This window comes from Dama dama, chromosome 33 (genome assembly GCF_033118175.1).
Source record: "Dama dama isolate Ldn47 chromosome 33, ASM3311817v1, whole genome shotgun sequence".
Classification (NCBI taxonomy): Eukaryota; Metazoa; Chordata; class Mammalia; order Artiodactyla; family Cervidae; genus Dama; species Dama dama.
The window spans coordinates 18074235-18097956 of NC_083713.1; the positions used below are offsets into that span (position 1 = coordinate 18074235).

At 39.5% G+C, this 23722-nt stretch overlaps 1 protein-coding gene and 1 pseudogene across 2 annotated transcripts in view; one reads left to right on the top strand and one right to left on the bottom strand.

The window, feature by feature from the left end:
- Positions 1–23722, bottom strand: part of PPP1R1C (protein phosphatase 1 regulatory inhibitor subunit 1C) — a 123337-nt gene that overhangs the window by 88357 nt on the left and 11258 nt on the right. The window lies entirely within an intron of this gene.
- Positions 9782–10555, top strand: LOC133050939 (proteolipid protein 2-like; annotated as a pseudogene).

The window sequence follows — 23722 nt, forward strand, 5'->3', positions numbered from 1 at the left end:
TGGGGCTGGATGCCATGATCTTAATTTTTTGAATGCTTAGTTTTAAGTCAACATCTGCTGGATCATCGAAAAAGCAAGAGAGTTCCAGAAAAATGTCTATTTCTGCTTTATTGACTATTCCAAAGCCTTTAACTGTGTGGATCACAATAAACTGTGGAAAATTCTGAAAGAGATGGGAATACCAGACCACCTGACCTGGCTGGTGAGAAACCTGTATGCAGGTCAGGAAGCAACAATTAGAACTGGACATGAACAAAAAGACTGGTTCCAAATAGGAAAAGGAGTACGTCAAGGCTGTATATTGTCACCCTGCTTATTTAACTTATATGCAGAATACATCATGAGAAACGCTGGGCTGGAAGAAGCACAAGCTGGAATCAAGATTGCCAGGAGAAATGTCAATAACCTCAGATATGCAGATGACACCACCCTTATGGCAGAAAGTGAAGAAGAACTAAAGAACCCCTTGATGAAAGTGAAAGAGGAGAGTGAAAAAGTTGCCTTAAAGCTCAACATTCAGAAAACTAAGATCATGGCAACCGGTCCCATCACTTCATGCCAAATAGATGGGGAAACAGTGGAAATAGTGGCTGACTTTATTTTTGGGGACTCCAAAATCACTGCAGATGGTGATTGCAGCCATGAAATTAAAAAACGCTTACTCCTTGGAAGGAAAGTTATGACCAACCTAGATAGCATATTAAAAAGCAGAGACATTACTTTGTCAACAAAGGTCCATCTAGTCAAGGCTATGGTTTTTCCAGTAGTCATGTATGGATGTGAGAGTTCGACTATAAAGAAAGCTGAGTGCCAAAGAATTGATGCTTTTGAACTGTGGTGTTGGAGAAGACTCTTGAGAGTCCCTTGGACTGCAAGGAGATCCAACCAGTCCATCCTAAAGGAGATCAGTCCTGGGTGTTCACTGGAATGACTGATGCTGAAGCTGAAACTCCAATACTTTGGCCATCTGCTGCAAAGAGCTGACTTATTTGAAAAGACCCTGATGCTGGGAAAGATTGAGGGTGGGAGAAGGGGACGATGGAGGATGAGATGGTTGGATGGCATCACCGACTCAATGGACATGGGTTTTGGTGGACTCCAGGAGTTGGTGATAGACAGGGAGGCCTGGCGTGCTGCGGTTCATGGGGTCACAGGGAGTCAGACACGACTGAGTGACTGAACTGAACTGAACTGAACTGAGTTTTAAGTCGGCTTTTTCACTCTCCTCTTTCCCCCTTATCAAGAGTCTCTTTAGTTACTCTTCACTTTCTGCCATAAGGATAGTGTCATCTGTGTATCTGAGATTATTGATATTTCTCCCAGCAACCTTGATTCTAGCTTGTGACTCATTCAGCCTGGCATTTCGCATGATGTACTCTTCATAAATTAAATAAGCAGGGTGACTGTATGCAATCTCGACATACTCCTTTCCCCATTTTGAACCAGTCCACTGTTACATGTGCTGTTCTAAATGTTGCTTCTTGACCTGCCTGCAGGTTTCTCAGGAGACAGGTAAGATGGTCTGGTTTTCCCATCTGTTTAAGTTTCCACAGTTTTTTATGATCCACACAGTCAAAGGCTTTAGTGTAGTCAATGAAGTAGAAGTAGATGTTTTTCTGAAATTCCCTTACTTTTTCTGTGATCCAACAAATGTTGGCAATTTGATCTCTGGTTCCTCTGCCTTTTCTAAATCCAGCTTGTACCCCTGGAAGTTCTTGGTTCTTGCATGTACTGTTGAAGCCTAGCTTGAAGGACTTTGAGCATTACCTTGTTAGCATGTGAAATGAGTGCAATTGTGCAGTAGTTTGAATATTCTTTGATATTTCCCTTCTTTGGGATTGAAATGAAAACTGACCTTTCCAGTCCTGTGGCCACTGCTGAGTTTCCCAAATTTGCTGGCATATTAAGTGCAGTAGTTTCACAGCATCTTCTTTTAGGATTTGAAATAGCTCGGCTGGAATTCTATCACCTCCGCTAGCTTTGTTCTTAGTAATGCTTCCTAAGGCATACTTGACTCCACAGCCCAGGATGTCTAGCTCTTCGTGAGTGAGCACAGCGTCTGGATCATTAATATCTTTTTTGTATAGTTTCTCCGTGTATTCTTGCCACCTCTTCTTAATATCTTCTGCTTCTGTTAGGTTTCTGTCCTTTATTGTGTCTATCTTTGCTTGAAATATTCCCTTGGCATCTCTAATTTTCTTGAAGAAATCTCTAGTCTTTCCCATTCTATTGTTTTCCTCTATTTCTTTGCACTGATCACTGAGGAAGCCTTTCTTATCTCTTCTTGCTATTCTTTGGAACTCTGCAGTCAGATGGGTATATCTTTCCTTTTCTCCTTTGCTTTTCACTTCTCTTCTTTCCTCAGCAATTTGTAATATTTCCTCAGACAACCATTTTGCCTTTTGGAATTTCTTTTTCTTGGGGATAGTTTAGATCACCATCTTCTGTACTATCTTACAAACCTCTATCCATAGTTCTTCAGGACTCTGTCTATCAGGTCTAATCCCTTGAATCTGTTTGGCACTTCCACTGTATAATCATAAGGGATTTGAAGATCTACAAGACCTTCTAGTACTAATACCAATAAAAGATGTCCTTTTCATCATAGGGGATAGGAATGCTAAGTAGGAAGTTAAGAGATACCTGGAGTAACAAGCAAGTTTGGCCTTGCAGTACAAAATGAAGTGGTGCAAAGGCTAACAGAGTTTTGCCAAGAGAATGCAGTGGTCTTAGGAAACATCCTCTTCCAATAACACAAGAGATGACTCTATACATGGACATCACCAAGTCAATACCAAAAACAGATTGGTTATGTTCTTTGCAGCTGAAGATGGAGAAGTTCTATACAGCCAGCAGAAATAAGACTGGGAGCTGACTGTAGCCCAGATCATGAACTCTTTATTGAAAAATTCAGTCCTGAATATTCATTGGAAGGACTGATGCTGAAGCTGAAACTCCATTACGTTGGCCACCTGATGCCAAGAGCTGACTCATTTGAAAAGACCCTGATGCTGGGAAAGTTTGAGGGCAGGAGGAAAAGGGGATGACAAAGAGGATGAGATGGTTGGATGGCGTCACTGACTCAATGGACATGGGTTTGGGTGAACTCCGGGAGTTGGTGATGGACAGGGAGGCCTGGCATGCTGCAGTTCATGGGGTCACAAAGAGTCGGACATGACTGAGTGACTGAACTGAACTGAAATTGAAGAAAGTAGGGAAAACCACTGGGTCATTTAGATATGACCTAAGTCAAACCCCCCAATGTAGAATCCAATAATTTTTTTACTAGTTAAGGTATTACTCCTCTTTTGTCTCATTCTGTGCAGTGATAGTATGAAAATTAAAATATATAATCTACTTACCTCAGATTTTTCGTATCAAGATTCACAGTATGAATATTCATAAGTACATTTAAACAATTTATCAAAAATAAGAATAATGCTTTCTAAATTTAAATACATATATGGTACTATGGTGTTGTGTTGTAGTGTGTACTCCAAGTGTGGTATTGGAGAAGACTCTGAAGAGTCCCTTGGATTGCAAGGAGATCCAACCAGTCCATCCTAAAGGAAATCAGTCCTGAGTGTTCATTGGAAGGACTGATGCTGAAACTGAAATTCCAATACTTTGGCCATCTGATGTGAAGAACTGACTCATTTGAAAAGACCCTGATTCTGGGAGGGACTGGGGGCAGGAGGAGAAGGGGACGACAGAGGATGAGATGGCTGGATGGCATCACCGACTCAGTGGACATGAGTTTGCATAAACTCCGGAAGTTGGTGATGGACAGGAAAGCCTGGCGTGCTGCAGTCCATGGGGTCACAAGATTTGGACACGGTTGAGCCACTGAACTGAACTGATTTTTATCCACTGTACTACCAGGGAAATCTGGAACCTCATTTTTAAATAGAGTCTATTGTTTGGGTTTTTTTTTTTGAAGTTGGGCTTTTGCGTATAAGAATGTTATTGTTGTTCAGTTGGTAAGTCATGCCCAACTCTTTGTGACCCCATGGACTGCAGCACTCCAGGCTTCCCTTACTTCATTATCTCCCAGAGTTTGCTCAAACTCATGTCCGTTGAGTCAGTGATGCCACCCAACCATCTCATCCTCTGTCACCCCCTTCTTCTCCTGCCCTAAATCTTTCCCATCACTGGGGTCTTTTCCATTGAGTTGGCTCTTTGTATCAGGTGACCAAAGTACTGGAGCTTCAGCTTTAGCATCCTTTCTTCCAATGAATATTCAGGGTTGATTTCCTTTAGGATTGATGGGTTGGCTCTCCTTGCTGTCCAGGGGACTCTCAAGAGTCTTCTCCAACACCACAGTTCAGAAGCATCAATTCTTCAGTGTTCAGCCTTTTTATGGTCCAATTCTCACATCCATCCTGGCATAAATATGGTTATAATATATAATAATAGTGTACCAGTAATGTATATGTTGCATGTGCTTAGTTGCTCAATCATGTTCAGCTCTTTGCAACCCATGGACTCTAGCCCAACAGGCTCCTCTGTCCATGGGATTTTTCCAGGCAAGAATATGGGAGTAGATTGCCATTTCTTCCTCCAGGGGATCTTCCTGATCCAAAGATGGAACCCACATTTCTTGCCTCTCCTGTGTTGGCAGATGGATTCTTTACCACTGAGCCATCATGCACTATGTAAATTTGTGTAACATGTTATAAACTAGCTACATAACCATTATTTTTACATTTATGACTAACTTCATTTTGACCACAGAATTTATTTCCTTCCTCCAGATTTCCCAGTCCTTATACTACCCACACCTGAAGTCCTGCTTGACTCTCTTAGCTTCATCATCTCACATCCATCCAGACAATCAGTTTTGGCAATCAATTGATTCAGTTTTCTCAATGTCTTACATTTGTCTTTTATAGTCCATTACTTTGCCATCCTCCAGTTTATACTCTTCTCACTCGCTTCTGGACTCTTCAATTGGTCTCCCAACTGACCTTCCTTCATTCCTCATTCTACCCCCACATACTGCAGGACTGAGCTTTATTTGATCATGAACTTTATTTGAGCATGCTACAGCTCATACAATGCCAGTAATTTCCACTTTATGCAAAATAAATTCAAAATTACTCATCCTAGCCCTTCACATATTGGCTTCCACGTACTTGAATTCTCACTGGTCTTGTATGTGTTAACCATCAGCTCCTGTCTGATTGACCTGAGTGATCATCATCACATGTTCTCCCTTCATGATTTTCTGCAGGCTATACCTGGAATGAAACTCCACCTCCTCTATAAAGTTAGTTCTACAAACATCAGTCTTCTGAGAGTTCTCACTACTCTGAATTCTTAGAGCATTTACTGTTAACATCATTCATTCAGTGATGAATCATCTTGTATCACTATAACTCCTTTCTGATTTTTCTTGCATCTTTTAACTGTTCTCATTGCCTTTTCTTGTTTCATAAAACTAGATTATAAGCTCACAAATTAAATCCTTGCAGTCTATTTTATCTAGCACACCTAATGCAAAACCTGGGCTCAGTAATTACATTCTCAATATTTTTATTTTGCCTTTGGATAGATCATTATAACCAAGAGGTGTAGTGTTAAGTCATTTTTTCACATTGTGACTATTTTTTTTTTCTTTATTTAAAAAGATATGATCACAGAGATAAAATTTGAGGAAATAAATTGATTAGTCTGAATGGACATAAATTCTCAAAAAAAAACTATAGCCATGTTCTTTTACTGACATTAATTTAAAATAATGACCATTCATTAACATAACTTTCCCATTGTTTTACAGTGCAAAACCAAAGAGTACCTTTTTTCTTTCTCTGTTGACATCCCAGAAAATTAGAATTTTAGTATCACATGTCTGTTTTGAGACTATAAAGAGGGTTGCAGTATGATAGTATCAAGGAAAACAATGTGTTCTATCAGTTCAGTTCAGTCACTCAGTCGTGTCTGACTCTTTGCGACCTCATGAATCGCAGCACGCCAGGCCTCCCTGTCCATCACAAACTCCTGGAGTTTACTCCAACTCATGCCCATCTAGTCGGTGATGCCATCCAGCCATCTCATCCTCTGTCGTCCCCTTCTCTTCCTGCTCCCAATCCCTCCCAGCATCAGGCTCTTTTCCAATGAGTCAACCCTTCGCATCAAGTGGCCAAAGTATTGGAGTTTCAGCTTTAGCATCAGTCCTTCCAATGAATACCCAGAACTGATCTCCTTTAGGATGGACTGGTTGGATCTCCTTGCAATCCAAGGGACTCTCAAGAGTCTTCTCCAACACCACAGTTCAAAAGCATCAATTTTTCAATGCTCAGCTTTCTTCACAGTCCAACTCTCACATCCATACATGACCACTGGAAAAACCATAGCCTTGACCAGATGGACCTTTGTTGGCAAAGTAAAGTCTCTGCTTTTTAATATGCTGTCTAGGTTGGTCATAACTTTCGTTCCAAGGAGTGTCTTTTAATTTCATGGCTGCAGTCACCATCTTCAGTGATTTTGGAGCCCCAAAAAATAAAGTCTGACACTGTTTCCACTGTCTCCCTATCTATTTCCCATGAGGTGATGGGACCAGATGCCATGATCTTAGTTTTCTGAATGTTGACCTTTAAGCCAACTTTTTCACTCTTCTCTTTCACTTTCATCAAGAGGCTTTTCCTCTTCACTCTCTGCCATAAGGGTGGTGTCATCTGCATATCTGAGGTTATTGATATTTCTCCTGGCAATCTTGATTCCAGCTTGTGCTTCTTCCAGCCCAGCGTCTCTCATGATGTATTCTGCATATAAGTTAAATAAGCAGGGTGACAATATACAGCCTTGACGTACTCCTTTTCGTATTTGGAACCAGTCTGTTGTTCTATGCCCAGTTCTAACTGTTGCTTCCTGACCTGCATACAGGTTTCTCAAGAGACAGGTCAGGTGGTCTGGTATTCCCATCTCTTTCAGAATTTTCCACAGTTTATTGTGATCCACACAGTCGAAGGCTTTGACATAGTCAATAAAGCAGAACTAGATGTTTTCCTGGAACTCTCTTGCTTTTTGATGATCCAGCAGATAGTGGCAATTTGATCTCTGTTTCCTCTGCCTTTTCTAAAACCAGCTTAAACATCTGGAAGTTTACAGTTCACGTATTGCTGAAGCCTGGCTTGGAGAATTTTGAGCATTACTTTACTAGCGTGTGAGATGAGTGAAATTGTGTGGTAGTTTGAGCATTCTTTGGGATTGCCTTTCTTAGGGATTGGAATGAAAACGGACCTTTTCCAGTCCTGAGGACACTGCTGAGTTTTCCAAATTTGCTGACATATTGAGTGCAGCACTTTCACAGCATCATCTTTCAGGATTTGAAATAGCTCAACTGGAATTCCATCACCTCCACTAGTTTTGTTCGTAGTGATGCTTTATAAGGCCCACTTGACTTCATATTCCAGGATGTCTGGCTCTAGGTGAGGGATCACACCATCATGAATATCTGGGTTGTAAAGATATTTTTTTGTACAGTTCTTCTGTGTATTCTTACCACCTCTTCTTAATATCTTCTGCTTCTGTTAGGTCCATACCATTTCTCTCCTTTATTGAGCCCATTTTTGCATGAAATGTTCCCTTGGTATCTCTAATTTTCTTGAAGAGATCTCTAGTCTTTCCCATTCTCTTGTTTTCCTGTATTTTTTGCACTGATCGCTGAGGAAGGCTTTCTTATCTCTCCTTGCTATTTTTGGAACTCTGCATTCAAATGGGAATATCTTTCCTTTTTTCCTTTGCTTTTTGCTTCTCTTCATTTCACAGCTATTTGTAAGGCCTCCTCAGACAACCATTTTGCCTTTTTGCATTTGTTTTCCATGAGGATGGTCTTGATCCCTGTCTCCTGTACAATGTCACAAACCTCCATCCATAGTTCATCAGGTTCCTGTCTATCAGATCTAGTCCCTTAAATCTATTTCTCACTTACGCTGTATAGTCATAAGGGATTTGATTTAGGTCATACCTGAATGGTCTAGTGGTTATCCCTACTCTCTTCAAGTCTGAATTTGGCAATAAGGAGTTCATGATCTGAGCCACAGTCAGCTCCCAGTCTTGTTTTTGCTGACTGTATAGAGCTTCTCCATCTTTGGCCTCAAAGAGTATAATCAATCTGTATTAAAGGCATGGAGATGAATGATGTATTTTGCCAAGTACAACATTAAGAAGTGCTCCAATGAAGAAGTGAGCAATTTCCAATCTAGAGGTTTACCTTAATCTTATGAAAACCTCCACCCATGCCCCCAGCTTTGTTTTTTTTTTTTTAAGCTCCCTTTTTTCTCTTTTTCCTCCCAGCTTTATTATAGAGACAAATAAAATTTCTTCACTTCCATCTTCACTTCCTGTGAAAGTGAGTGATGATGTGTACATGCACATAACAGATATGAATGTTTTATCCTTGATTCCAAACATGCACGAAGGTTTTGCTTTCTCTTCTGACATTGATCATACCTCAAATCTGCTCTGTTGAACAAATTTCCAGTATCATCCTTGTACTCACCTAACATCTAAACCCTAGGCAGACTGTAATTTGTACTTAGCCTTGACTCTGAAAGCCCACACTGGCCTCATCTCCTCAAGAATTGATACAACACATCCTCATTTTATATGTTTGCAAGCCAAATGCGTAGAAAGGTTTATCAGTCTGTTCAGTACCACAGCAAATTGGAAACAAACCTAGACTGGAATTCTATTAATTCAGGAAGCATAAAATATTAACTCTAAAGTGCATTGACATATCTTGGTTACATATATTTATATATGTATGTATGTTTAGTTGCTCAGTCGTGTCCAACTCTTTGCAACCCCATGTCTCCTGCCAGGCTCCTCAGTCCATGGGGATTCTCCAGGCAAGAATACTGGAGTGGGTTGCCATGCCCTCCTCCAGTGGATCTTCCCAACCCAGGTATCGAACCCAGGTCTCCCACATTGCAGGCAGATTCTTTACCATCTGAGCCATCAGGGAAGCACTTATATATGTATATGTAAATATATATTTGTATGTGTAAATGGCTCCCAGAAATGTAGCTTTCTTAACCAGTTAAGTAATTAATGGCTAAATTCATATTAAATGAATAAATAAATAAATAAGTAACCTAAGGATGTAATTAGTCCACTTTGAACATCAATCTTTAGTGGAAAATATGACATCTGTTAGCCTATCAAGTATTTGGCAAAGACTTCAATGAATGCTAAACCTCTTTAAAGATCGGTAAACTATATTCTATCATGTATTTGTGATGACAAAGAAAGATTCCTTTTAGATCATGGATGAAAGTGAGATTAAAACTTTTTAGTTTTATAATTGGAAATTTGGCTGTGAATCACACAAACTTGATATTTTAAGGCCCAGCCTATTAACCAACATTAAAGTTAAAGGGCTGTTTAACTGCTTTTAAGTAGTTAATAAAAGAAGTGCAATTGACCATATAATCAGAAAGTGAGATTCTTACAGTTAATTATCAGAAACAATGACGAAATTAAATACTTAGTCTGACTCAGTGATGCCTATGGTTTAAAGAAGCTAGGATGTTCATATGTTTTAGCTATCAAAGTAGTAATCAGTATCTCCTTCAACTACATATCTATGTCTCCTTCAACTACATATGTAGAAGTATCTCCTTAAAAATGCCACCAATCAAATTTTATGTGTAAAATAAGAAGAAAAATGTGCTTCCTGGCTAAATGGCAGGCAGGCAAGACTGCTGGGTATGCACCGTCCTCGAATCTACAAGCAGAGAGCAGGTCCTCTATGCCTCTTGGGCCTCTGGTCCATACCATGGCAGATTCTGAGTGCCTCTGAGCCCCTGGCTGCTGGTCTGCCTGCACTGTCTTCCCACTCACCAGAAAGGGATTTCTCCTGTTTGCTGAGAATATAGTGTGCCTGGTGATTCTGATCTGCTTTCGTACCTCGACATCAGGGTACACCTTGTCGGTGATAGAGATGACCTTTGCCGCTATCTTTTTTGTTGTCTACATGTGTGACCTGCCCACCAAGATACAGATCATCAGCTGGCCTTGGAGTGATTTCTTCTGAACCCTTGTAGCGATCATCCTCTACCTGATCACCTCCATTGTGGATTATGGTGCTTGTTGAGAGAGGAAACAACTCCAAAATCACAGTGGGGGGTATTGTCCTTATGCGCTGCATGGCTCTTTGATTATGATGCCTACATTACCTTCCCCTTCCCTGATAGCTCAGTTGGCAAAGAATCTGCTTGCAATGCAGGAGACCCCGGTTCGATTCCTGGATAGGGAAGATCCTCTGGAGAAGGGATCCGCTACCCAATCCAGTATTCTTGGGCTTCCCTTGTGGATCAGCTGGTAAAGAATCTGCCTGCAATGCGGAAGACCTGGGTTTGATCCCTGGGTTGGGAAGATCCCTGGAGAAGGGAAAGGCTACCCACTCCAGTATTCTGGCCTAGAGAAGTCCATGGGCTGTATAGTCCATGGGGTCACAAAGAGTCAGACAGGACTGAGCAACTTTCACTTTCACTTGTTGCAGCAAAGACATATAGCAGCCCCTACTGACCCTGCAGATGGCTGGATATAGGTGAACTTTCTTCATTTCTCTCAGCAACCTGCAAATAAACCTTGAAATAACTCCTCCCCACTCTTACAACACTCCCAGTCAACTCCCAGTCTCCTATTGAGGTAAAACTGCCTTAATCCTAAGAATTTGTCTTCTAGCCTGCCAATCAATGCTCCTGGGTATGTCTGCCTTTATGGGTGTGCCTACGCCCGCCTTTTGCAGTATCCAGACAGACAGCAGTTCTGCCTGGACAGTGCCCCCACTTAAGAAACATGACAGAAGAGGGTACCTCAGATTTCAGACTATAGGCCGCATGTTGTAACCCACTCTAAATAACATCCTCAGGGTGTATGTGGGGTGGGGAGTGTTCTTTGGGGGAATAAATAAATGCTAGGCAGATTATTGGGCTTCCCAGATGGTGTAGTGGTAAAGAACCCGATGGCAATGCAGGAGATATAAGAGATGCTGGTTAGATCCCTGGTTTGGGAAGATTCCCTAGAGAAGGGAGAGACTACCCACTCCAGTATTCTTGCCTGGAGAATTCCATGGACAGAGGAGTCTGGCAGGCTATGGTCCGTAGGGTTGCAAAGAGGTGAACATGACTAAAGCAATTTAGCATGCACGCATGCAGATTATAAGAAAAACTTAAAAGAAAAATGCAAACATATATCTGATAAAAAGTTAATATCCAAAACATATAAAGAACTCCTACAACTCAATAGAAAAGATAAAGAATCCAATTAAAAAATGGACAAAGGACCTGAATAGACATTTCTCCAAGAATGCTCAATATCACTAGTCATTAGGGAAACATAGATAAAAACCATAATGAGATTTCACTTCACACCTATTAGAATGGCCATTATCAAAACCATAAGAGAGAATAACTTCAGACATAGATGTTGAGAAGAGGAAACTTATGCACTGTTCATGAAACTGTATTATAAATTGGTACAGCCACTATGAAAACCAGTATGGAGGATCTTTAAAAAAAATTAAAAATAGAACTACCACATGATCAAATTGCCAACATCTGTTGGATCATTGAAAAAGCAAGAGAGTTCCAGAAAAACACCTAGTTCTGCTTTATTGACTGTGCCAAAGCCTTTGACTGTGTGGATCATAACAAGCTGTGGAAAATTCTTCAAGAGATGGGAATACCAGACCACCTGACCTGCCTCTTGAGAAATCTGTATGCAGGTCAGGAAACAACAGTGAGACCTAAACATGGAACAACCGACCGGTTCCAAATAGGAAAAGGAGTACGTCAAGGCTGTATATTGTCACCCTGCTTATTTAACTTATATGCAGAATACATCATGAGAAACGCTGGGCTGGAAGAAGCACAAGCTGGAATCAAGATTGCCAGGAGAAATATCAATAACCTCAGATATGCGGATGACACCACCCTTATGGCAGAAAGTGAAGAAGAACTGAAGAGCCTCTTGATGAAAGTGAAAGAGGAGAGTGAAAAAGTTGGCTTAAAGCTCAACATTCAGAAAACTAAGATCATGGCATCCAGTCCCGTCACTTCATGGCAAATAGATTGGGAAACAGTGGAAACAGTGACAGATTTTATTTTGGGGGGCTCCAAAATCACTGCAGATGGTGAAGGCAACCATGAAATTAAAAGACGCTTGCTCCTTGAAATAAAAGCTATGACCAACCTAGTTCAGTTCAGTTCAGTTCAGTTGTTCAGTCATGTCCGACTCTTTGTGACCCCTTGAATCGCAGCATGCCAGGCCTCCCTGTCCATCACAGACTCCTGGAGTTTACTCAAACTCAGGCCCATCTCATCCTCTGTCGTCCCCTTCTCCTCCTGCCCCCAATCCCTCCCATCATCAGGGTCTTTTCCAATGAGTAAACTCTTTGCATCAGGTGTCCAAAGTATTGGAGTTTCAGCTTCAGCATCAGTCCTTCCAATGAACACCCTGGACTGATCTCCTTCAGGATGCACTGGTTGGATCTCCTTGCAGTCCAAGGGACTCTCAAGAGTCTTCTCCAACACCATAGTTCAAAAGCATCAATTTTTTGGCACTCAGCTTTCTTCACAGTCCAGTTCTCACATCCATACATGACCACTGGAAAAACCATAGCCTTGAGCAGATGGACCTTTGTTGGCAAAGTAATGTCTCTGCTTTTTAATATGCTATCCAGGTTGGTCATAACTTTCCTTCCAAGGAGTAAGCGTATTTTAATTTCATGGCTGCAGTCACTATCTGCAGTGATTTTGGAGTCCCCAAAAATAAAGTCTGACCCTGTTTCCACTGTCTCCCCATCTATTTCCCATGAAGTGATGGGACCAGATGCCATGATCTTAGTTTTCTGAATGTTGAGCTTTAAGCCAACTTTTTCACTCTCCTCTTTCACTTTAGCTCACATTAAATATGATTTGTTTATAAATACTTTTTTTTGAGTTGCATTTAACTAACTGATTATGTATTTACAGATATTTGTGCAAATATGTTGATTTATATTTTAAAATATTTTGTAAAGACTAAATCCACTTAAAATTATCAGGCTCTATGTTTTTCAGTAGGTTCAGAAAAAATTCATAGTCCTCAGGCAATATATGTTTACCTGTTTATATGGGGAAAAAAATGGTACTGAGGGAAGAAAGGGAATGTACCTTAGCAAGGTTCCTTGGTTAGTGTAAGTCAGGACAAGAACCTCTATAATTTAGGTTTCTTTTATTTCACCATCACCATATTCCTCAATGTGGCATTATTTTCAAAAGCATAGAATTCTATAGAAAGCATTATATATATGGCAGATTTAGGGTTTGTGTTCAAGTGGTCTCCTGTGAAATTCAGGCTTTGAGTGGAATTTTAATTGGATATTAAATGACATTTGGATTTTAAATGAAATGTAATTAAAGTGTTAGTAGTATTAGTACTGGCATTGGTATTTTCTAAAATAGAGAAGCCATAACATGCAGTCATAGGAAAATTAAATACCATGAACATTCAGTTATTGCTTGCTTTTTGTTAGAATATATATGTACATAGATTGTATGTGTGTGTGTATAAATCCAACAATAATTATTAAAATTGTTAAATTTCAATACATGGAAAGGATTAAAGGTGTCATGTCATTACATCTCTTTATTTCATAGAAACAGAAAATGACACTCAAAGGCATGAGGTGATTAACCCTTCCATATAGCCAAGTCATGGCAAGCTGGGAATTAAAATCCAGATTTCCTGACTTACAGTACACAGTTATTATGGGGCTTTTTTGTTTATTGTTTGTTTTAATTTTTCCCATGTTGCTGCTGCATAAATGAGGTCACAAAAAACAAATAATTTCTGTAGGTATAACACAGTAATATAGGCAATAACCTGACAAATATTTCTTTTTAACAAGAAAATTCCTATCCTACATCCTTATTTTGAAGACCTACATGATAAGCACTCTAAAAACCATTAACCAGCAGTGCAAAGCCAGGTAAACCAATTTACATCCTGATATTGCAATGTTTCTTCAGCCCATGGTTTCCATCTTGCTCATTGCTCAAAACTTTAAGTTTATTGCTTTATTGTAACACCTCAAATATTTCAGTAACAGTTCAAATGTAGGGTTGGGTTTCAGCTTCTTTGTGTTTTACTCATAATGGCACATGACCCTATGTGCATGTTTCCACACATCTAACTTAAAAGAGAAAACTACTTAAAACTTAGGGCCACTGTTAGTAATAAAAGAAAAGATTAGACAGAAAGGATGCCAGGAAATTTTAAAGATGATTTTTAAATTTGTCCATGCCATTTTGTTCAAAACTGTAACCACATTCAACAATAACATTTATCCTTCAGTCTTGAAAGGCAACAATGGGTGTCACCAGCGGATGTAAACAGACTAGCTGAAGTACCACTTTTTTTTTTGGTTTTCTTTTCCATCAATGCTCTGAACCATCTGTATGGTCTGATTAGCTTGAAATACACTTTTTGTCTCTCTCATCTAGTCCTTTTTTTCTGGCTAACAAATTAAAAGACAGTGTTTTTTTAAGTCTTCAGAATGCTCCAGTGAAGATCAAAGTAGATGTTTTTAATCTTTTATAATGAAAGTCTTACTTCCAAATATTGTTTTTATTTTGCTTAGTAATATCCTAGGCAGTAAAGCAGATATTAGGTCAAATTTCCTTTCAGTGATTTTTAAATTGCCAGTTCCTTAATTTCAGCCAGTAGAGAGTGTGACACTTCATTCCCCAAATCAATAAAATGACCATCAGTCATAACCAATAACAGCAAAGACTAGATTGGCAAAATTTCCAGTTGAGTAAGGAAAAGAGCACATACTCTGCTTCAGTAATTTCCAAAATATTATTATTTTACTATTACTGCTATTGGCTGTAATACTGAGATGCTATAATATCAAGCATTTTCATTCATTATTTTTATCCTTAAAACAACTCCATGAGGTTGATACTACTGAGGTTGATACTATTACATTTTGTGTGAGCAAACTGAAGCTCATAGATGATGGGTGACTTGCTTAAAGTCACATAACTATTAAGTGGCAGAATTGGGATTCAGGCCTAGGCCTTTCTAGTTCTAAAGATTACATCTTTTGATTACACCATACTTCTAGAATACAGTTTTTCTAAGATTGAGGTGGAAAAGACTGAGGATAAGAGAATGACAAAGTAGATAGCATAGTCAAGCATTTATTCGAGACTTGAAAAACTTGACATGAATAACAGAAATGACAGAAAATACATGTAGTTATATGGTGAGCAACAAATACACTTGGTTACAGATTGAAACAATTTCCTGCTTTTAACTTTATAAATCTTAAAAACTTCCAAGATTTATACTTAGATAACTCATTCTGCCACACATGCTCACTCTGCTAAACATCGAAAATGAGAAGTACGTACAATTCATCAAAGAAGAATTTAAATTTTGCTTCAACTGGACTTTGAATTTAAATAAATGTGTTGAACTGAGGGCATACAGTTTAGGATTCGCTATTCCTTGGAGCGCATGTGTATGGAAGAGTGGTCAGACTTAGGATTACACTCATGCCCCAGATTGTCTGGCAGCAGTTTTGACTCAGCAGATAAGTAGACTTGAGTGCCTAATCATAATTGCTTGGCTAATGATGTATGTGTTTAATTGGATATCTGTAATGATTAAGAGCAATTACTGTTTTTCAAGTATTATATTGAATCTAGAGCAGATATATTGCAAACATTATTAAGGTAATAATTGCTCGGTAAACATTTCATTTTTATAAGCACATTGTGCTTACTCTTAAAAGGCTCTAGAAAATTGGTTTTTAATACCAGTGGTTACATTATTGAGGCATTACTTCCAGGAATGTTATGAATATTTCATTTGGAATTTGAATGAGAGCTGTTTTTTTTATCTAAGGTATCCAAAGTAATGCATTCCATTCTGAATTCATCACATTTCCCCACTCCTCTCCAAATGTGCACTGCCATTTTAGGAAAGGCTCCCATATTGATAGCCTTAACTCAGACTTCTTTTTTATTACTATTAACCTCCCCACCCCCGGGCCATCCAATTAATCAAGTCCACTGACTTCACTGGAGACCTTCTCCCTCCTATCCATTCTTTATCTGCAGCCACAGGGATCATTATAGAATAAAATTTGAGCATGTGAGCTCTCCTGCTTAAAGCCACTTAGTGAAGCAAAAAGCAAAGGAGAAAAGGAAAGATATTCCCATTTGAATGCAGAGTTCCAAAGAATAGCAAGGAGAGATGAGAAAGCCTTCCTCAGCAAACAATGCAAAGAAATAGAGGAAAACAACAGAATGGGAAAGATTAGAGATCTCTTCAAGAAAATTAGAGATACCAAGGGAACATTTCATGCAAAAATGGGCTCAATAAAGGACAGAAATGGTATGCACCTAAAACAAGCAGAAGATACTAAGAAGAGGTGGCAAGAATACACAGAAGAACTGTACAAAAAAGATCTTCACGACCCAGATAACCGCAATGGTGTGATCACTCACCTAGAGCCAGACATCCTGGAATGTGAAGTCAAGTGGGCCTTATAAAGCATCACGAACAAAGCTAGTGGAGGTGATGGAATTCCAGTTGAGCTATTTCAAATCCTGAAAGATGATGCTGTGAAAGTGCTGCACTCAATATGCCAGCAAATTTGGAAAACTCAGCAGTGGCCACAGGACTGGAAAAGGTCCGTTTTCATTCCAATCCCTAAGAAAGGCAATCCCAAAGAATGCTCAAACTACCACACAATTTCACTCATCTCACACGCTAGTAAAGTAATGCTCAAAATTCTCCAAGCCAGGCTTCAGCAATATGTGAACTGTGAACTTCCAGATGTTCAAGCTGGTTTTAGAAAAGGCAGAGGAACCACAGATCAAATTGTCAATATCTGCTGGATCATTGAAAAAGCAAGAGAATTCCATAAAAACATCTAGTTCTGCTTTATTGACTACGCCAAAGCCTTCAACTGTGTGGATCACAATAAACTGTGGAAAATTTTGAAAGAGATGGGAATACCAGACCACCTGATGTGCCTCTTGAGAAATCTGTATGCAGGTCAGGAAGCAACAGTTAGAACTGGACATGGAACAACAGACTGGTTCCAAATAGGAAAAGGAGTACTTCAAGGCTGTATATCGTCACCCTGCTTATTTAATTTATATGCAGAATACATCATGAGAAACGCTGGGCTGGAAGAAGCACAAGCTGGAATCAAGATTGCTGGGAGAAATATCAATAACCTCAGATATGCAGATGTCACCACCTTATGGCAGAGAGTGAAGAAGAACTGAAGAGCCTCTTGATGAAAGTGAAAGAGGAGAGTGAAAAAGTTGGCTTAAAGCTCAACATTCAGAAAACTAAGATCATGGCATCTGGTCCCATCACCTCATGGGAAATAGATAGGGAGACAGTGGAAACAGTGTCAGACTTTATTTTTTTGGGCTCCAAAATCGCTGCAGATGGTGACTGCAGCCATGAAATTAAACGATGCTTACTCCTTGGAAGGAAGGTTATGACCAACCTGGATAGCATATTAAAAAGCAGAGACATTACTTTGCCAACAAAGGTCCGTCTAGTCAAGGCCATGGTTTTTCCAGTGGTCATGTATGGATGTGAGAGTTGGACTGTGAAGAAAGCTGAGCGCCAAAAAATTGATGCTTTGAACTGTGGTGTTGGAGAAGACTCCTGAGAGTCCCTTGGACTGCAAGGAGATCCAACCAGTGCATCCTGAAGGAGATCAGTCCAGGGTGTTCATTGGAAGGACTGATGCTGAAGCTGAAACTCCAATACTTTGGCCACTTGATGCAAAGAGTTTACTCATTGGAAAAGACCCTGATGCTGGGAGGGATTGGGAGCAGGAGGAGAAGGGGACGACAGAGGATGAGATGGCTGGATGGCATCATCGACTCGATGGACATGAGTTTGAGTAAACTCCGGGAGTTTGTGATGGACAGGGAGGCCTGGCATGCTGCGATTCATGGGGTCGCAAAGCGTCGGACATGACTGAGCGACTGAACTGAACTGAATCATAACTCCTTTTAAAACGTTTATAATGCCCCACCACATGGTTCCTGCCTAACTTCCACCCCACCTGATGCCACTCCAAGCTGTGTCACTCTGGACTCCTCTCACTTCCTTGAATCTGCATTGCCTTGCTCTACTTCTGAAATTTGTCTCTGTTTTCTTCTCTGTCTTAAATATTTCCCCTGCTTTTTCCAACAGGTTCAGCACAAATCTCCTTCCTCCCTTAAGCCATTACTGACTGGTTTATGTGTTCTGTGTGCTTCTAAAGTATCCTATGTTTCTGCTACCACAAACCCCATCACTTGTCATTTGTGAATTCTCATTTACTATATATATATGTATATATATATATATGGTGCTGGCCTGTAATATATGTTCAATAATTAACTGCTAAATTAAGAGTGAAATTTGGGTACCATGCTGAAAAATACAGTATGAATATTACTAGGGAGCAGAATGGTGAGATTTCTGAAAACCATATCATAATAATAAAGACAAGAGTATAAGATCAACAGATCCAAGCTACTGTACATGAAATAGATAAGCAACAGGATTTACTGTATAGCACAAAAAAATTCAATATCTTATAATAACCTATAATAGAAAAGAATGTGAAAATATCTATATATATAACTGAATCACTTTGATATACACCTGAAACTAACATAATACTGTAACTCAACTATATTTCAATTTGAAGAAATATAATGTAACTGAAAATTTTATTCAAGAGAGAACTGAATGTAAACAAGAAGTGTCTCCCCCAAAATATGAAGGGTTCTCAGTTGCAAGAAGTACTATACTTTTTCTGAAATCCTTTAGAATAACATAGCAAGATCAGTAGTTAAAAGGTTCAAGGATACTCCAACTAGATGTAAGGCATAACTTTCTAACAGAGCTATCTAGTCATAACCATGATGCTTCAAAAAGAGCTAAACTTATCACTGGAAATTGTCAGGTGGAATCTGACTAATCGTCAGTTTGGGATTCTTAGAGAAAGTAATCCTGCATAGATTTGAGACCAATATAGAACCAATGTCATGGCTTTTACCAGTGCTACTGCATGTTTCCTTTGCTTATCAAAAATAATCCTTTCAAACAAAATTAAAGGATGAGGATAGTTTTAGTGGAAGTTAAGGTGGGTATTGAGTATTCCTTTTTTCAATGATTAATTACTCTTTTATCAAGTCCAAATGGTAAGGTTTAGTTTCAGGGGGAAAAAAAAAGTGGCAATTCAACAAAAACCATAGAGAATGACTCTTGATTTTATTAAGTTGGAGATGTCACAGACCAAATCAATGTTCAGTCATAGTAGGATATAGGAAACTTGTGAATTTAAACCACTACCTAACTGTACTTGAATATGGAGCATGAGTGAGTGAGTGTTAGCCATTCAATCATATCTGACTCTTTGCGACTCTATGGACTGTAGCTCACCAGGGCCCCCTGTCCATGGAATTCTCCAGACAAGAATACTATAGTGGGTAGCCTTTCCCTTCTCCAGGGGATCTTCCCAAACCAGGGATTGAACCCGGATCTCCTGCATTGTGGGCAGAATCTTTACCATCTGAGCCCAACTTAGTATTAATAACATGTCTATGCTTTAAGCTACAAGAAGATATATTTCTGGTAAATGTTCAGAAATGAATAAAATGAGAAAATCTGAGCATCTTTAAAAATATAAGTGTTTAGTAAAATAAAGTACTGGTGAGGGCATTCTAGTCAGAAAAAATTTCTGTTTAAAGATTTAATGTGGAAATTGTTAGAGGACAAGTAGCCAGTCTTGTCAGAGACAAAGTTTCAGGCCTGGGAATAAAGTAGAGTTGGAGTATTTAGTTCAACACAGATTGTCAAGAATCTTAGATGTCAGGTTAAGAGATCTAAGTGTTATTCTATAACAAGCAGAGAGGAGCAAATGAAGTAAAATACAAAAGTGATGTTTGGAAAAGATGAGGCAAGAATATGGGTGTAGATCTAAAATATAAGCACAAATTACAGAGGTCTTTATCACAGCAGTTTAAATATTGACAATTTATATACTTCCTTATAATCCTGATGTGTTGATAGTTGTCACAATGTTATTAACCACCACCCTCCTCTCCAAAGGTGGCTCCTTACTCTTTGCTTGGCTATGGGAAAAAAAAAACAGGTCAATCCTGTTTGATACGATGATTGATAGAGGATTTTTTTTTTTTAATATACCATGGCTCTGCAAAGAATACTTCTACAAGTTATAGAAAAAGAAGGTGAGCATTACAATGTACAGATATTTGGAGTGAGCTTATAACAGATTATTTTCATATATGCTCCTGACTACCAAATGTTTGGTGGCAATTAGTATGAATTTGTCTGTATTTGTAATTTGGATAGGCGTGTTTAAAGCATTAAATCAGTCTAGATCATGAGGCACACTAATAAACTATTTAAAAAACTAATATATTTTAGTTCTCTGAAAGATCATTTTGGTGTTTCTTTTGTCTTAGTAACCTTTTTCCTTCATCAAAACAGTGAACCAAAACTATGAAGAAAAAGCACAGTCTAAGCATTCTACTTTATGAACAAGAATCTTGTTGCTGCTGTTCAGTCACTCAGTTGTGTCTGACTCTTTGCAGCCCCGTAGACTGCAGCACGCCAGGCTTCTTGTCCTTCACTGTCTCCTGGAGTTCGCTCAAACTCATGTCCGCTGTCAGTGATACCATCCAACCATCTCATCCTCTGTCGCCCCTTCTCCTCTTGCCCTCAGTCTTTCCCAGCATCAGGATCTTCTCTAATGAGTCGGCTCTTCTCATCAGATGGCCAAAGTATTGGAGCTTCAGCTTTAGCATCAGTCCTTCCAATGAATATTCAGGGTTGATTTCCTTTAGGATTGACTGATTTGATCTCCTTGCTGTCCTAGGGACTCTCAAGAATCTTCTCCAGCACTACAGTTCAAAAGCATTCTTCTTCAGCACTCAGCCTTCTTTATGGTCCAACTCTCACATCAGTACATGACTACTGGAAAAATAATAGCTTTGACTATACAGACCTTTGTTGGCAAAGTGATGCCTCTGCTTTTTAAGAACAAGGAATCCTATTACATAATAATTTGTTGTTTCGTGGCTAAGTTGCGTCTGACACTTTGCGACCCCGTGGACTATATAGCGTGCTAGGTTCCTCTGTCCATAGAATTCTCCAGGCAAGACTACTGGAGTGGGTAGCGATTCTCTTCTCCAGGAACCCGACCCAGTGACTGAACCCAGGTCTCCCACATTGCAGGCAGATTCTTTACCGTCTGAGCCACCAGGGAAGTGTTCTTGGTCAGCTAGGATCCAAATGTAAACTGTCGGCCCTCCAACTAATGTTTTAAAACAGTTATGTTTTTTAATGTATGCATAGCCTGCTAAGTGCAGATAAATAGGTATGCAAACAAACATGCATAAATGACAAGGTCTAACTCTAAGAATGGAATAATGGGGAAGATTTATATTTCTGTTTGGTTATCTGATTTTTTGTTAATATAATAGAAGATCTAGTGTTAAAAACTCTAGATTCCTCTTATCTAGTAAATTATCCAAGAAAAGAGCAAAAAGGTATAGAATTATCACTCCAAAACAAACTCACATGCATTGAAATGGAAAGAAGTACATTCTGGTGTCATATCAAACAGAATCTCACTTGGCCAAGCTACAGTGAAGAACTTGCTTATCATTACTTCCTTGAGGAAGACAGAAATAAAATAGTAAGGGTATGATGTTGCTTATTAGTACAAAAATGTTATTAATGTAGTGGAAAGCATCCTGACCTTGGATAGACAACCTGTGTTTAAATTGCAGACCCAGTAATGTACTAGCTCCTTTGACCCTGAGCAGCTCCCCTGTCACCCTCTTTCTAAAATGGGGGTGATAATACTCATCTCACAAGTTGTTAAGGATATATATACTATAGATGAAATAAGTTTGCAAATCATAAAACAACCAAAAGTAAGATATGTTACTATCAACTTCTTTAAATTTGCCTCTGAGCCTATATGGTTTTTTAAAATGTTTTACTTGTAGCTTAGAGGTAATTTTGTCTTTTAGGTCCTAAATTACTTCAAAATGTATTTTATGTATGCCCCTTACACTGTAACTGTCCATATAAATAGAACAGCTGGTGTTCGCTTTGATTCCAATGATGTCAGTGGACCATGCTGCTGCTGCTGCTAAGTCACTCCAGTCGTGTCTGACTCTGTGCAACCCCATAGACGGCAGCCCACTAGGCTCCCCCGTCCCTGGGATTCTCCAGGCAAGAACACTGGAGTGGGTTGCCATTTCCTTCTCCAATGCATGAAAGTGAAAAGTGAAAGTGAAGTCACCCAGTCGTGTCCAACTCTTAGCAACCCCATGGGCTGCAGCCTACCAGGCTCCTCCGTCCATGGGATTTTCCAGGCAAGAGTACTGGAGTGGGTTGCCATTACCTTCTCCATCAGTGGACCATAGAATTGTATGAAACTATCTTGTGCTGTCTCCAAGACCTTTAGCAAAAAGATACCCATCATTGACTAAGTAAACCAGGAATTCTGGGCTGTTCACGAAGTAAAGTGACCTGTGGTAGAATTTGAGATGAGACATTTTAGCTCAATCATTCATGACATTTTACTTCACTGAAATGTGATGGAAAGTGGGTCTCTGGCATTATTTCTTGAAAACATTTTAATCCTTGGAGGCAGGTGGGCTGTGTTTAGGATCCATGAAGGAAGAGTAGATAGTCCTTAGAGTGCTTTTTGAAAAGCAAATTTAGTCTGAGTCTGTCCTGCTTGATCTGAAATCCTGCCCATATGGAGAGTTTATTTTCAACAGGAAGGTACCTATGGCAAATGAACAAAGCTCCTGTTCAGCCTTGAAGCCCTCCACCAGAAGTAAAGAAAGAAATAGAAATTATAAAGCAGTAGTACTAGCCATAATCGAACATGATTATTTCCCTTTCTTCTGTTCATTTCTTTAAATCTCAACTTTAGTACAATTATCAGCAATTTGTGTAATAAAGACTCCATAGACTACAGTGGAAATGATTGACTTATTTAAAGCAAGAAATAGTAATAATGTGCAGATTATGATGAAACATAATGAGCTAATCATAAGACAACTTCACATGCCTTATTATTATTATTATTATTGTTAGCCATGGCTAATTAAAAGCTAGGACAGGTAAATTATAGTATACAAATTAGAGCTCATAATGAGTTCCTTTTGAAAAGTAAAGCTGCCCTCATCAGTCACCCATTATGTGTTTAAGTCTGCCAAAACCCTTTCACACAAACCAGAATGGGGAAAGAATAAATCTCCCATCAATTGTGCTATCATGCATCATCTTGCTTAATTCCAGCAATGCAACCAGTGTTGGAATTGCCATGATGTGCTTCACAGAAGTGGAAGCTAAGACACAGATATTCAGTCATTCCATGATTTGATTCTAAGTCATGATATGTTCTGGAGAAGGCAATGGCAACCCACTCCAGTATTCTTGCCTAGACAATCCTGTGGACAGAGGAGCCTGGTGGGCTGTTGTCCATGGGGTCGCACAGAGTCGGACACGACTGAAGCGACTTAGCATTTATGCATGCACTGGAGGAGGAAATGGCAACCCGCTCCAGTGTCCTTGCCTGGAGAATCCCAGGGACGGGGAGCCTGGTGGGCTGCCGTCTATGGGGTCGCACAGAGTCGGACACGAC